We start from the raw sequence: 17020 nt of genomic DNA, 5'->3' as shown, positions 1-17020 counted from the left end.
TAACCTCATCCTGTTCATCCTTGAGCTGATTACTCTACTACAGGATATCTTTATTTTCAGCTTTCTTGTTAAACAAGAAAAATAAACCCTTTGTTAGTTACTAAGAGTCAAATCCTAGTCTTAGCTAATATACTTGCCTGAAGACATTTATAATTTTTAAACATGTTAGAACCAAAGTCACAAAATGACTAATAATAAAATAAAATATCTCAGGCTGAGTTTAAATTGAGTGGTTCTGGTATTAACTACTACAGATTCATACAGTTCTCGTTATGAAGGAAAATCTCATACAGAATTGAAACTGGAGCTAGGCACCTAACTTGGAAATAAAAGAGTAAAACATGTAAATTGGGAGAAAAAGAAGATGGCATTCAGTACCATGAAGGTGGCATGGACAAGACCATGGACAAAGGTACTCCATAGCTATGCTTGGAAACACAGCTAATAGGGTTTTTGACTTTGAAAGTGTAGAGTATTAACATTGCCCTGTATACATTTTCTAATCACTGGAAACTTTACTTTTATAACACTACCCTGTAATATTTTTATTCAATATTTATTTTATCCTAGTAATTCAGTACAAGCAATATATTTTGTTCAATATGTTTTCTGAGTTCTAGACATGTCCTTGAAACATAGATGATAATCAATTTTTATTGAATAAATTAATATATGTATTTGGAGCAGTGATAAGAGATAAAAATGAAGAAATAACTTGTTATATAATTGTGGAGATCCTCAATACAAGATATTCTAAGGGCAAAAATATTTTTTGAGCTAGAACTTGAAAAAAATGCAGTGGTATTTTTCAAAATTAAATTATCACTGGTTTAATAATACATCAAAGATGAAAGAACAGATCCCTAATTAGAAAATCTATAGAATCTACTAAGATAGAAATGAATGTGCCCTGAATTAGGACAATGAAATAAAGAACCTAAACAAGGAGGCAAAGGAAAACATTTAATCCACAAAACAATAGATGTATATATGCAGAGAAATATCAGATGTTTTTCAACGTTAAAATTAGAGAAACTGAGCAAATAATACCATCCTTTTCAGAAATAACTAATTTGCTTCGAGTTGAATGAAATATGTGTGGCTTTGTATATACTGAGTTTGTGAGTTTGGAGATGAAGGTGCTGAGGGAGAAGTGATCAGCAGGTATACAGATGTGAAAATGAGATTTAGAGAAAGGTAAACTTGAAGATACAATTTTTAGCTAAAGAAGTTCACTGGCCATCAGAGAAATGCAAATCAAAACCACAATGAGATACCATCTCACACCAGTTAGAACGGCAATCATTAAAAAGTCAGGAAACAACAGGTGCTGGAGAGGATGTGGAGAAATAGGAACACTTTTACACTGTTGGTGGGACTGTAAACTAGTTCAACCATTGTGGAAGTCAGTGTGGCGATTCCTCAGGGATCTAGAACTGGAAATACCATTTGACCCAGCCATCCCATTACTGGGTATATACCCAAAGGTCTATAAATCATGCTGCTATAAAGACACATGCACACATATGTTTATTGCGGCATTATTCACAATAGCAAAGACTTGGAACCAACCCAAATGTCCAACAATGATAGACTGGATTAAGAAAATGTGGCACATATACACCATGGAATACTATGCAGCCATAAAAAAATGATGAGTTCATGTCCTTTGTAGGGACATGGATGAAATTGGAAATCATCATTCTCAGTAAACTATCGCAAGAACAAAAAACCAAACACTGCATATTCTCACTCATAGGTGGGAATTGAACGATGAGAACACATGGACACAGGAAGGGGAATATTACACTCTGGGGACTGTTGTGGGGTGGGGGGAGGGGGGAGGGATAGCATCAGGAGATATACCTAATGCTAGATGACGAGTTAGTGGGCGCAGCGCACCAGCATGGCACATGTATACATATGTAACTAACCTGCACAATGTGCACATGTACCCTAAAACTTAAAGTATAATAAATAAAATAAAATAAAATAAAATAAAAAATAAAAAAAAGAAGTTTAACTACTGTCCGGGCACGGTGGCTCACGCCTGTAATCCCAGCACTTTGGGAGGCCGAGACGGGCGGATCACGAGGTCAGGAGATCGAGACCATCCTGGCTAACACGGTGAAACCCCGTCTCTACTAAAAATACAAAAAATTAGCTGGGCGTGTTGGCAGGTGCCTGTAGTCCAAGCTACTCGGGAGGCTGAGGCAGGAGAATGGCATGAACCCAGGAGGCGGAGTTTGCAGTGAGCCAAGATCGCGCCACTGCACTCCAGCCTGGGAGACAGAGCGAGACTCCGTCTCAAAAAAAAAAAAAAAGAAAGAAAAAGGAGTTTAACTACCAATGAACTATTAGAAAAGAACTGATCAAAAACAGAGCTTTATGGTCTTATGACATTGGAATATGATATCTCTAATGAGATGTTAGTAAAAGAGGTCATTTAGAGTGACTGAGAAGGAACTGATAGCTAAAAGGGGAAACGTAATCGAAGAGTTTCAAATAAAAAAGAGAACCAACTTTAAAAATGCCATAGAGAGATCAAAGAAAATTAGTTGTTCAAAGAACTCTGAATTCAATAAAACAAGAGGTTTTTTTGTGTGTGTGTCATTAAAGAAATGTCAGTAATGGTGTGGGAGAATAAATGGTTCTTGAAGAAATGAAAGTGGTGCACATAGGCTATTCTTTGATGATTTGGGTAGTAAAAATAGAGAACCATGTGAGATGGTATCTTGAAGCCATGTTTGTATTGAAAACTAAAAAATGTCTGAGAATTTACCATTTTTTCTAGAAAATAATTTAGCGTGCTACAATTTCATGAATGCTGGCAGAAGACACACACTGCTGGGTGAGAAACAGAGAATGTTACTACTCACAGCAATAGCTTTGCATCTGTGGATTATCAATATTGGCACCAGTACCTCGGATCCTAATGCTAGGCGATATACATGCATATATATTAAGTTTAATTACAGAGAAAGAGCCAATAGCTTAGGTAACTCATTCATAATTGTCCAAAAGCTTATCTGAGCTTTGTCATGATTGAAGACATTACCATTATAACACTGCACAGTAAAGAAACTTGCTCCTTGCTCCAAAGGAAGATGCTATCTCTCTCTTTTCAAAGCTGCATGTTATTTAAAAAAATCATTGAAAAGATAGTCCAGAAGAAAGGCAATCAATGCCTGGGCTTGCAAGACATGTAGAAATATGAAAGATCCATGAAGAATTATCTCTCAATAATTATTTTGCAACATAAATATATAATACATGAGAAACTTTAGAATATTTGTTAGCAGAAATGCAAAATCTCTAGAGAAAACATTTATTGACATGGGAGGAGGGAGAAATAAAACTCCTTAAGCAAGTGACTTAGATTACCATTAAGCAGATAGGAAAGTAGCATTGCCAGGAATCGGTAGATTTGGTGATATTTTATTTTGAAGAGGAAAAAAATCAAAGAGCCATGTCAATATTTATAGAAAATTAAAACTAAAGCAATTTTCTGTGACTAAGTAGATGCGGAGAAGATTTCCATAGGCATATACCACAGCCTATAAAGTATTACATGAACTATGAAACAAAGAAAAAATTAGGTTTGTGGACATGCTGCAAACTCAGCAGCAATAAATCCTGTTTATAGTATATTGTTGAATTTAAGCATAAGGATGTGTATTACTTTCTTGAATTCTCTCAGGCAGGCTTGTGAGTAAACATGGGTTTCACCAGTAGGACATAACTTGAAACTGAGAACTATGTGATGAAATGTATTTAGCTACTGAGTCATAGGAATAGAAGAAAGATACTTAAACATGAAAAACCACAGTTCGACCTCAGGGAGGTTACAAAGCAGAATTTAACTGTTAACATCTTTATGTTTTGACAATAATCAGTTTTTAGGTTTATTTAAAGGAGAATATGTAAAATGGACTGATCAAGTTATACTACTCTGGGCACTTATAGCCCAGTAGTTACATAGTTTTATGGTCACTTGGATTAAAGTATCTCTATTTCCTGTATTACCTAATTTGTTTGTTTTCTTTAATTAGAAATTCAAGCAAATTGAAATGATTCGGAAAAACTAATCATGTTATATATAAACTTAAAAGGTGATTTACTAAGCAGTTAAGTTAAACTTCTCAGCTAATCATCGACACATTCAACTATAAAGTGAGCTTTAACAATTGCGTTCTTCTCATCAGCGTGTTAGTAGGAGATCATTAATGTCCCATTTCCATTTGTTCTTGGCAATTTAAGCAGTTTATATATCCACAGATCATGACAGAGGGAACCTATAAAAGCCTCCTGCAGAGAATAGGTCCTATATCTATTATTCTCCGCGTGGTTTTGGGGGAAATCCCAGCTTACCACCGTATAAGCTGTGTTCTTAGATGCTAGACCCTGTCTCCCCGCCCTATCGTAGTCTCAAGATCGCAAGTTCTAACAACAGTACATTCTTTGAATTACTAGTATCATTCTCATCTGTTCCCTCATTGTTCTGCAATTCAAGATTATTCAGCACTTCCAGTGAAAAAAAATCCATGCTAATTTATCTAGAGTTTGTTCATTATATTCCCAGTTTTTTCCTTGTATTGCATACGTTTAGGTGCATATTCAGAAACCTCTACAGTTTTTAAATCCTACTGCAAGTAATCATTCGTGTGTTGCATATTTATGATGTAATACTGTAGCACAGTTTCAAAAGCTTTTTAATTTATTCAATAATTCTTTCAAAGGCTTTGCTGCTGTTGCTGCAATTTGTCAAAAATACATTTTGTTTTTGCAAAAATAGTCTTCATACTCTATATATTTCAATATTCACATACTTCATTCTTCTGTGCTTTGTGTATTTCTATATACCTATGAATGGGTTTCTGTCTCTCTCCAGCTCTCCCTCTTTCTCCCTTTTTCTTTCACTTGCTCCTTCACTGATTGTCTACTATTAAGCTGCCAGCATTTATATCACCTACCTTGAAGGCTCCACACTTTCCTATCTACTGTCCTTCGATTCTTTCATATTATTATCTTTTTTATTGCATTTATTCGGGAAGAAAATAACTACTAATTTTACCTTGAAATATGTTTTGAAATTGAAAGAAAAAAGCTAGCTCCCAAGCAAACCAAACCTCTGAAATAATGTGAGCACTCTATCTCTGTGGTGTTCATTTGTTTCTAGACTTTATCTAGACACTCTAGCAACCACACACAATTTTACTTCAAAGATATTGGACTACCTCTCCATGGATTTACAAAACATGTGCTTTGACCAGGAGGTGACACTATAAACATTTACCAACCAATGTAGCACAGGGAGTGGAACAACACAGAGAAACTGCAGCTGAAGCTGAAGCTGAGTTTTACGGGCTACTTACTTTGACGCCAACTAGTCCAGCTGTTACTGTGGGTGCGAGTAGGAAACAGGACCTTGGTAGTTAGGGATGAGACAAGCTGCTGCCAGGGATGGTTACTGGCAAACTTGGTCAGACTAATTTCTACATTGTAACAGTAAAGGCCATGCCAATGCACTCTGGCTAAAAATTAGCCATACCACAACCCGTTGCTACTTTTTTTTTTTTTTTTTTTTTTTCTGAGACAGAGTCTGGCTCTGTCACCCAGGCTGGAGTGCAGTGGCGTGATCTCGGCTCACTGCAACCTCCACCTTCCAGGTTCAAGTGATTCTCCTACTTCAGCCTCCCGAGTAGCTGGGACTACAGGCGCGCACATCCATGCTGGGCTAAGTTTTGTATTTTTAGTAGAGACAGGGGTTCACCATGTTGGCCAGGATGGTCTCGATCTCTTGACCTTGTGATCTGCCTGCCTCGGCCTCCCAACGTGCTGGGATTACAGGTGTGAGCCGATGCGCCTGGCCACTACTTTTTATCAGTAAAAAATTCCAAAATAAATCCCTTTAGTATTGTCTACAAATTTACAACGTAAAATCCACCTGGAACTTTTGCTAATAGTTTAATATAGGGATCAGACTTATTTCCCTGCAGATCAAAATCTCTAGAGGAGAAGTCTGGGCAGTTATAAATTTCACAATCGCAACAGGCGATACTTACTACTAGGGAAGTTCAGAAAAGAGTGACTTCATGTGATCCTCACTACAGCTTTATAAATTGGACAGTACAGAAATTATGACGCCTATTTTCAAAAGAGAAATTGAAACATCAAGATTTCATAAGTTGCACAATAATAAGAACCAGGTCTTCTGTTTCTAATTACAATAGTCTTCGGATTACTAGATCAGATTATTTCCTTGGACTGAAAATCTGTAAAAACTAGTAGCTTTTCTCCTCAAACTTTATTTTTGTGTGTTTACTTGTTTTTTTCTCAATGTCATATATTTATTATAGAAGATCAACTATTTGAAAATCATTTAGTATTCTTTGTATTTGTGCTCTTTTCAAAAGTAAATATAAAATATGAGCTTCATTAGCAAAATATTAGGAGTAATTTTTATCACTCAAGATTCATTTGTAAATGAAAATTAATACAAAATAGAAAAACTTTAATTCATCTGAAATGCACATGAATTTAAGAGTAAAATAAAAATAATATTGAAAAATAATGGCTGTTTACCATCTCTCTTTTCATCACTTATTTTTGCTACAGAGTACTGGTTTTGATGGTTGGTTTTTGAAAATAATTATGGAGAACTTGTTAGCCTGTTTGTAAACGACTTGTTTTATTCTCTTGCTTGAGTTTATTATATATTGTTTCCAATCAACAGAAGACTAGTAGGTATCAAATATAGACGGAGGACAATGGACAACATTAGCTGAATGAATTCAATTAATGAATAGTTAATGAATTATTGAAACTGGGCAATGCAATACACAATCTGAAAGTTGTGGCATGTCATGCATTGAAAAATCTGAAGGTGGTGGCATGTCACTCATTTCTAAGCCATCTGCTAGAGAATTCAGTCCAAGTCACTTTGCCAATTAAAAAAAATATATTGTCAGGCCCATCAATAACCACCTGGAAAGACAGGCATTGCACTAGACTGTCCTGAACTTTCAGATGAAAAATGTTTTTATATTCACTAGAACATCAATGGAAAACTGGATAAGTAGATATATGAATGTGACTGTTAAACTCAAATGTTGAAAATTAGGAATCCATCATTAGATGGATCATTTTGTCTAAAAAAAAAAGAATTTAGAATTAGGTCAAATAATATGAGGTTTTTTCTGAGGACTTCATCCTTCACTTAGACATAAAAGGTGTTTGAGTGGCTAAACAAATTGAGCAATTTGCTGAATGTTTCAGAGATTGTTGGAAGATACAGTTATATAAGGTCATGATGCTAGAGCAGTTGAGAATTTTACTTGTTTATTTGTCTTATGTGGATATTCAATCCAGTTTTCTTTAAAATGAGTTCATTGAACCACATATCAAAATTATTACAGCGTTTGTCATAAATGCATATTCCTGAGCTTCTCCAAAAATTGTTAACTAACTGGTATCTCTATATTTTATGAGCATTCAGGATGATTCGCATGAACACTGAGGTTTTAGAGCCACTGCTTTATATTTATTAAATTAGATGTTTTTCTATAGGACCATGTCCTAAATATTTATAGACAAAGTCCATACTTCTATAAATATTCAAATTTACTATGTGATTTGAAGAGAATTGGAAGAATTTCTACTCAAAAGACAAGGCTACCATAAACTCTCCACCAAACCTGAAACTCATTTTGTAAGATTCATTTCCTCAGATTAAATCAAACTATATTTATACATCTTCTTTTACTGAGGTTTCTCTTAAAGGTAAGTAAATATTAATAACCATGATAGGAATAATTTTAACAGTCTGCTAAAAATTGTTTATTAGAAATCTCTCCTCCATAAGTGCCTGAGAGCAAGGAATCAGGGAGTGAATGTTTTGATGATAAGACAGAACACAGTAGTATATTTTTACCTATACTGTACTTACATTTTGCCTTTTATTGTAATCAGCTATGTGTACATGTGTAATCTGACCTTCTGGCTCATAATTTCTCAAAAGGCAGGGGATGTTTTCTTCATCTTTCTATCTCCAGGACTCCAGGGCCTGCTGGAGTGTTTGACACATCATGATTTATTATCTGAATAATAATATCATTATAACTTAATTAAGGGAAAAAAACATGGGTTAATGTTTGGGGAAAACCAAGCTACTGAGATATTATGGTAGGCTACCTTAAAAGAGAAACCAAGACAATCAAAATGTGAGAGGAAAAATAGAGGAAAACAAAAGATGCATTTAGATGTTTTTGAAATTTTGTCAGAATTAAGGATTCATTCAATAATATAAGCTTCACCTCTGTATCTGATTATTTTAAACAAATATACTATATATATGTGTGTATATATGTGTGATACACATATATAATACACACGTGTATGTGTTATTAATAACTGCACAATTCTCTATATTAAATTTAACTAAGTGATTGTTTAGTGGTAGCTTGATAAAACATGCATATATTTTATTTTTAACTAAATTAAGCGTTTATTGAATAGCTATTCAACAATCCGTCTTTGTTTTCAAACACTAAGGTCAGTCTGGAGAATTTTGGAATAAAGTTATTTCTTAGGAGGTCACACAGCCTATTTGATTGAGAATTGACTAGAAATCATAAAATGGTTTGGTAGACTAAGATTAATCAACTAGTTACCAAGAGTCTATATTGGTAAACAATTTTGTTGATCAGAAGATGAGCATGAAAATAGTAGTTACCTAATTGAACTCAAAGATGTATTATGATGTTGAAAAAAGCAATATGCATTAAAACATTTTGTATACATTAAAGCATATTCACATTTTATAATCAATGTCAAATACTAAAATTATAGCATTCAGGGTTTTGGGGGGGTTCTTGAGAAAAGTTTGTAAGTAGCTTCACAATTTAATATTCAGGTTCTTACTCAGTAATATTTTATTTGCTGTCTTCTGGATAGGCACACTAGGGGAGCAAAACAAGTGACGTAAGATCCAAACAATTGAAAAGATAAGAGATTGAACTTTAAGATTTTTGTATGTGTGATGCATCTCTGTTCACAGTTATTTGCAATTGCCCTATTCCAATTCTGTTGCTAAATGTCTAAAAATAAATTACTAAATGACTGATTTCTTTTTTCATTAAGTTCACATCTTTTAATATGTGACTAGTAGGAAAAGAAAAATGTTTAAATACTACAGACTTCAGATGTTTTCATAAAATCTAGAAATTCAGATTCTGGTAATGGAAGCATATTATCCTTTTTTTTTTTTTTGCTTTGAGTGATATAGTGATACCATGACTGCTATTACTAAAAATTTTACTCAATAATTAATTATTGTGGTAGGCTGAAAAATGATATCCCCAAAAGACCTTAGTATATCCATATCCTAATTCCTACAATGTGTGAATGTGTTATCTTCCATTGCAAAAGAGGCTTTACAGGTATGATTAGTTCAAAAGTTTGAGATGGAGAGATTATTCTGGATTATCCAAGTAAGACCAATGTAATCACAGGGGTCCTTTTAAGAAACAAGTAAGAAAGGCAGCATTAAAGGAAGGGATATGATGACAGAAGCAAAGGTTGAAATGACTCAACTGCTTACTGGGTGCCACAAGCCAAGAAATTTGGGCACTATCTACTTGCTAAGGAAATGGATTATCTCTTAGAGGCTTGAGAAAAAAAATATACACCGATAACTTAATATTAGGGCTTCTAACTTCTAGAAATGCAAGACAAAAAAATAGGTTTTCTTAAGCCACCAAATTTTTCACAATTTGTTAGAACAATGATAAAAATCTAATACAATCCTCAAATAGCCATAATCATAATTTTCATTGAACAGCAAAAATAGTGGAGAAAGCAAGCTGGTTAATTATGATTTTAGTCTATGGAGCCATAATGCTGGCATTTAAATCTCCTCTCCATGACTTCCTAGCTGTGTCACATTGACAAATATTTCCCTGTCTGTACAGTAGAAATAATAATAGTACCTATCTTATAGGATTTTTAAGAAGACTAAATGAGTTAATAACTTTAACGCTGTTAGAATGGTGTATGTAGGTTCTCATAAAGTCTAAACTGCCATTAATCATTCTATTATCATTATTATTGTTATGATCATTTGCCCAATTTTTATTTATTTTATTTTATTTTATTTTTTATTATTATACTTTAAGTTTTAGGGTACATGTGCACAACGTGCAGGTTAGTTACATATGTATACATGTGCCATGTTGGTGTGCTGCACCCATTAACTCGTCATTTAACATTAGGTACATCTCCTAATGCTATCCCTCCCCCCTCCCCCCACCCCACAACAGGCCCCGGTGTGTGATGTTCTCCTTCCTGTGTCCATGTGTTCTCATTGTTCAATTCCCACCTATGAGTGAGAACATGCAGTGTTTGGTTTTTTATCCTTGTGATAGTTTGCTGAGCATTTGCCCAATTTTTAAATAAAATATCTGAATTTTACTCTATGGTGGCTATTTGATGGAGAGGATATCAAAATATCTTTTACCAAATCTCTGACTTTGAGGAGCTTAAAATCATGAGAGAGAGGTAGAGAATGCACCTTATGTACTACAGGGCAGGATAAAAAATTGTGGATATCATCAATGTTTTTCTCTCTTCCCATCCTCCTGCTTCTGAATCTGGCAAGTTTAATGGGTGGCATATTGTGTATCTGTCTTTCACTGTACAAATGTTTCAATTGTAGTGCACTTTTGACCCAGTTATATGAGGAAAATTTCCTTTAAATAGAAATATAAATTGTTTGAGGAGAAACAGGAGTGTTGGACTCTGCTATATGTTGGATTGCTTTCCATAAATTCCTGCCATTATCACATTGCTTATCTATTGTTACATACATTATCTGATACAGACATAATCTCAGTTTCAGTTCTTAGTAAAAAATAAAAACAAAACAAACAACAACTGTGGAAACTATGTTTTATAGTTGTGGTAGACCACCTATTCTGGTAATAGATCTTATATTTTTTTAGAATTATAAAATAACAACTTAGGACTATAGATAACTTCTTAGATATAAAATAAGAAAATAATAACAATTTTTGAGTCCATGTAGCAATTTTTCTCCAAAATTAAATTTCACCATCCTATGATGGATTAAACAGGTACCATTTTCAGTTGCCATCTAGAGGATAAAGAAGGTCGAATGTTGTATCATCCTTCAGAAAAAAAAAAAAAAAGAGAGGGAGCCAGAAAAGAAAAGAACGAAAAAGCATCACCATCACAAAAATACATTTAGCAAATGTTTTTTGTTGTTTTGTTTTGATTTGTTTTATATGCAGGTTGTACTTATTTGGGTACCAACAAAAAATATAGTTTTAAAATTGGACTCTATTTGTATATGTGTGAATGAACAGCTAAATGTGGGCATCTTCACCAAAATAAGGTGCTGGGATATGGGCATGTCAGCCATCCTCATGTTGCTGTCCATTAGACAGCAATCAACAACTTAGGAAGGTCACAAATTCAAATAAGTTAACTTAGCATTGGCTGAAAAAAAAAGTTATAAAACTGCTTTTGTTCGAAGTTAGTGAATGAGCATGAATTAGAAATAACAAAGTGAGCCAAAATATTAAGATAATCCATGAAAGGGAAAGACCATAAGAAGTTTAGAAATTTTAACTTGTGGCCGGGTGCAGGGGCTCACGTCTGTAATACCAGCACTTTGGGAGGCTGAGGTGGGCAGATCACGAGGTCAGGAGTTCGAGACCAGCCTGACCAACATGGTGAAACCCCGTCTCTACTAAATACAAAAATTAGCTGGACACGGTGGTGCGGCCTGCAATCCCAGCTACTCAGGAGGCTGAGGCAGGAGAACTGCTTGATCCTGGGAGGCAGAGGTTGCAGTGAGCCGGGATCGCACCATTGCACTCCAGCCTGGGCGACAGAGCGAGACTCCATCTCAAAAAAAGAAAAAAGAAAAAAAAAAAAAAGAAATTTTAACTTGTGTTCTTAGCTGTGTAAGGTTCAAAGATAACCATTCAAACAAAGCTTATACTTACTTTTACAGATCTAGACTGAATATGCTGGATGTGTCCCAGAGTCAACTACTTTTTCAAGATTTTTAAAATAACTTTTGTGGGTACATAGAGGGTGGATATATTTATGGAGTATATGACATATTTTAATACAGTCACGCAATGCATAATAATATTATGGAAAATTGGGTATCTAAGCCCTCAAGCATTTATCTTTTGTATTACAATATATCTAATTATAATCTTATAGTTATTTTAAAATGTACAATTAAATTATAGTTGACTATAGTAACTCTGTTGTGCTTTCAGATACTAGGTATTATTCATTCTTTCCAACTTTGTTTTGTACCCATGAAACATCCCCACTCTCCTCTCCCTCCCCCAACTTTCCCTCCCAGGCTTTGGTAACCATCCTTCTATTTTCTGTCTCCACAAGTTAAATCATTTTGATTTTTAGATCCCACAAATAAGTGAGAATATGCAATGTTTGTCTTTCTGTGGCTGGCTTATTTCACTTAACATAATGATCTCTGGTTCCAACTATGTTGTTGCAAATGACAGAATCTCATTCTTTTTTTATGGTTGAATAGCAGACCATCGTGTACAACTAAGATATTTTCTTTAACCATTCCACTGTTGATGGACACTTAGGTTGATTTTAAATCTTGGATACTGTGAACAATGCTACAATGACCATGAGAGTGCAGATATTTCTTCAATATGTTGATTTCCTTTCTTTTAAGCATATACCTAGTAATGCAATTTCTGAATCATATGAAAGCTCTGTTTTTAGTTTTTTGAGGAACCTATCTCCAAACTGTTTACCATAGTGCTTGTGCTAATTTAGATTACCACCAACAGTGTTTGAGGGTTCCCTGTCTTCCACACATCCTTACCAGCATTTGTTATTGCCTGATTTTTGATAAAAACATTTTAACTGGGATGAGATTACATCACATTGTAGTTATGATTGGCATCTATCAGATGATCAATGATGCTGAGCAAGTTTTCATATGCGTGTTTGCCATTTGCATGTCTTCTTTTGAGAAATATCTATTCAAATCTTTTGCTTATTTTTTGATCAGATTATTAGACATTTTCCCCTAGAGTTGTTTGAGCTCCTTGCATATTCTGATTTTTAATCCCTTCTCAGAAAGGTAGTTTGCAAATATCTTCTCCTATTCTGTGTGTTACCTCTTCATTGTGTTAATTTCCTTTCCTGCACAGAAACTTTTTAACTAGATATAATCTCATTTGTCTATTTTTGCTTTGGTTGCCTGTGCTTGTTGGGTATTGCTCAATAAATTTTTGCCCAGAACAATGTCCTGCAAAGTTCCCCCAATGTTTACTTGTAGTAGTTTCCAAGTTTAAGGTATTAGATGTAAGTCTTTAATCCATTTTTATTTGATTTTTCTATATGGTGAGAGAGAGGTGTCTAGTTTCATTCTGCATATAAATATCCAGTTTTCCCAGGACCACTTATCGAAGTGAGTATCTTTTCCTCAGTGTTTGTTCTTGGCACTTTTGTCAAAAATGAGTTCACTTTAAGTTTCTGGATTTGTTTTTGGGTTTTCCTGTTCCATTGGTCTATGTGTCTGTTTTTATGCCAGTACCATGCTGTTTTGGTTACTATAGCTATGTAGTATAATTTGAAGTCAGGTAATGTAATTCATCCAGTTTTGTTAATTTTGCTCAGGATAGCTTCATCTATTCTGCATTTTTTCATTTCATATAAATTTTATTTTTTTTCTATTTTTGTGAAGAATGTCACTGGTATTTTGATAGGGACTGCATCAAATATATAGATTGTTTTGGGTAGCAAGAATCAACAATATTGATTCTTCCAATCCATGAATATGGCATACCTTTCCACTTTTATGTATTCGCTTCAATTTCTTCCATTAGTATTTTATAATTTTTATTGTAGAGATCTTTCACTTCTTTGGTTAATTCCTAGGTATTTAATTTTATGTATGGCTATTATAAGTAGGATTATGTTTTTTATTTCTTTTTCAGATCTTTCACTTTGGGCATATAAAAATGGGCTGATTTTTGTATATTGATTTTGTATCCTGTAACTTTACTGAATTTGTCAGTTTAATATTATTTTGGTGGAGTTTTTAAGTTTTTCCAAATATAATATCCTATCATCTGCAAAAAAAGATAATTTGACTTCTTCTTTTCCATGTTGGATGTCCTTTATTTTCTTCTTTTGTCTGATTGCTGTAGCTAGGACTTCCAATACAATGCTAAGTAATAACAGGGAAAGTGGACATCCTTGTCATGTTCCAGATTTAGCAGGAAAGGCCTTCAGTATTTCCCCATTCACTATGATGCTAGCTGTGAGTCTGTCATATATAGCTTTCAGTATGTTTCTTCTATACCCGGTATTTTTACTTTTTTCATGAAGAAATATTTAGCTTTATCAAATGCTTTTTAAAACATCAATTGAAATGATTATATGGTTTTTGTCCTTCATTCTATTAATATGATGTATCACATTGATTAATTTGTGTTTGCTGAACTATAGTTACATTCCTGGGATATAACCCACTTGGTCGTAATCAATGGCCTTTTTAATCTATTGTCGAATTTGATTTGCAAGGATTTTGTTGAGGAAATTTGTACCAACATTAATCAATGAAATTAGCCTGTAGTTTTCTTTTCTTGATATGTCTTTGTCTGGTTTTGATATCAGGGTAATAATGGCCTCATAAAATGAGTTTGTAAGTATGCTCTGCTCCTCTATTTTTTGGAAGACTTTGAGTAGGATTGTTATTAGCTCTTTAAATGTTTCATAGAATTCAGCGGTGAAGCCCTCAGGTCTGAGGATTTTTTAAAAACTGGGATAATTTTTATTATGGCTTTGATCTTATTACTTGTTAATGGTCTGTTCAGTTTTTAAACTTCTTCATGTTTCAATCATGGTAGGTTGTATGTGTCTCAAAATTTATTCATTTCTTCTAGATTTTGAAATGTATTGGGATATAGTTGCTCATAGTAGCCACTAATGAACCTTTGAATTTCTGCAGCATCAGTTGTAATGTCTTCTTTTTTATCTCTAATTTTATTTATTTTGGTCTTCTCTCTTTTCTTGTCAGTCTGTCTAAATGTTTGTCAATTTTGTTTATATTTACAAATAAACAACTTTTGTTTCATTGATCTTTTGTATTGTTTTTCTCATATCAAATTTATTTATTTATGCTCTGATCTCTATTATTTCTTTTATTTTACTAAATTTTTATTTGGTTTGCTCTTGCTTTTCTACTTCCTGAAGATGCATCATTAGGTTATTTTTTGACATTTTCCTCTTTTTTGTTTTTTTTTTTTGATGTAGGCACTTAGCTATAAGTTTCCTTCTTATTACTGCTTTTACTGTTTCCCATATGTTTTGGTATGCTTTGTTTCTATTATCATTTGTTTTAAGAAATTTCTCAATTTCCTTCTTAATTTCTTCATTGACTCACTGGTCATTCAGGAGCATGTTGTTTAATTTCTATGTGCTAGTACGGTTTCCAAAATTATTCTTGTTATTGATTTCTAGGTTTTTTTTTTCCATCGTGGTAATAGAAGTTGCTTTGATATAATGTCAAATTTTTGAAAGCTTTAAGACTTGTTTTGTAACCTAACATACAGTCTATCCTTGAGAACAGATCCATGTGCTGAGGGGATAGATGTGTATTCTGTAGCCATTGGATAAAACATTTTGTCAATATCTAGTAGGTCTGTTTGTTCTATAGTACAGATTAAGTCCAATATTTATTTGTTAATTTTCTGTCCAGGAAATCTGTCCAATGCTGAAATTGGAATGTTGAAGTCTCCAGCTATTATTGTATTTGGGTCTGTTTCTCTCTGCATCTCTAATAAGATTTGCTTTATATATCTGGGTACTCCAGTTTGGGGTACAGATATACTTAAAATCATATCCTCTTGCTGAGTTGACTCCTTTATCATTATATAATGACCTTCTTTGTCTCTTCTTATAGTTTCTATCTTGAAATTTCTTTTAGGTATAACTACTCCTGCTCTTTCTTGGTTTTAACTGAGATGGAATATCTTTTTTCATGCCCTTAAGTCCATGTGTGTCTCTGTAGGGGAAGTGATTTTCTTGTAGGCAAGATGTCATTGGGTATAGTATTTATTTTCATCCATTTGCCCAGTCTATTTGATTGGAGAGTTTAATCCATTTATATTCAATAATGTTATTGATAAGTAGAGACTTACTTCCACCATTTTAGTTATTTGTTTTCTGCTTCCTTTACAGTCTTCTCTTCCTTCTTTTCTTCCTTTGTGTCTTCTTTTTATAAAAGGCAATTTTCTCTGGTGATATATTTGATTGTCTCTCTTTTATTTTTGTGTTTTTGTTGATTTGAGGTTACCATGAATCTTGTAAATACAGTTGTATAACCTATTATTTTAAACTGATGACAATTTAACACTCATTTGATAAACAAACAAACATGCAAAAAGAAAAATAATAAAACTTTACACTTGAATTCTTCTCCTTGTTTTTTAACATTAGGTTGCTTCTCTTCATGTCTTATTGTGCTGTCTATGTCTTGAAAAGTTTTGTGGTTATTATTTTTTATTGGCTCATCATTTTATCTTTCTATTTAAATCAAGAGAAATGTATACACCACAGTTACGATGTTATAATATTCTGTGACTTTCTGTGTGGTTACTATTATCAATGAGTTTTTTTTATCTTCAGATTATTTCTTCTTGCTCATTAACATCCTTTTCTTTCTGACTGAAGAACTCCTCTTACCAATTCTTGTAGGACAGGTCTGGTGTTGATGAATTCCTCAGGTTTTGTTTGTCTGGCAATGTTTATTTCTCCTTCATTCTTGAAAGATACTTTTGTTGTATATACTATTCTAGGGTAAGAGTTTTCATCTTTCAGCAACTTAAATATGCCATGCCATTCTCTCTTGGCCTATAAGGATTCTACTGAAAAATATGCTGTCAGGTGCACTGGAGCTGCATTGTATATTATCTGTTTCCTTTCTATTGCT

Source organism: Pan troglodytes, chromosome 2, assembly GCF_028858775.2.
Source record: "Pan troglodytes isolate AG18354 chromosome 2, NHGRI_mPanTro3-v2.0_pri, whole genome shotgun sequence".
NCBI lineage: Eukaryota > Metazoa > Chordata > Mammalia > Primates > Hominidae > Pan > Pan troglodytes.
Note: the sequence above shows the minus strand (reverse complement) of the source record.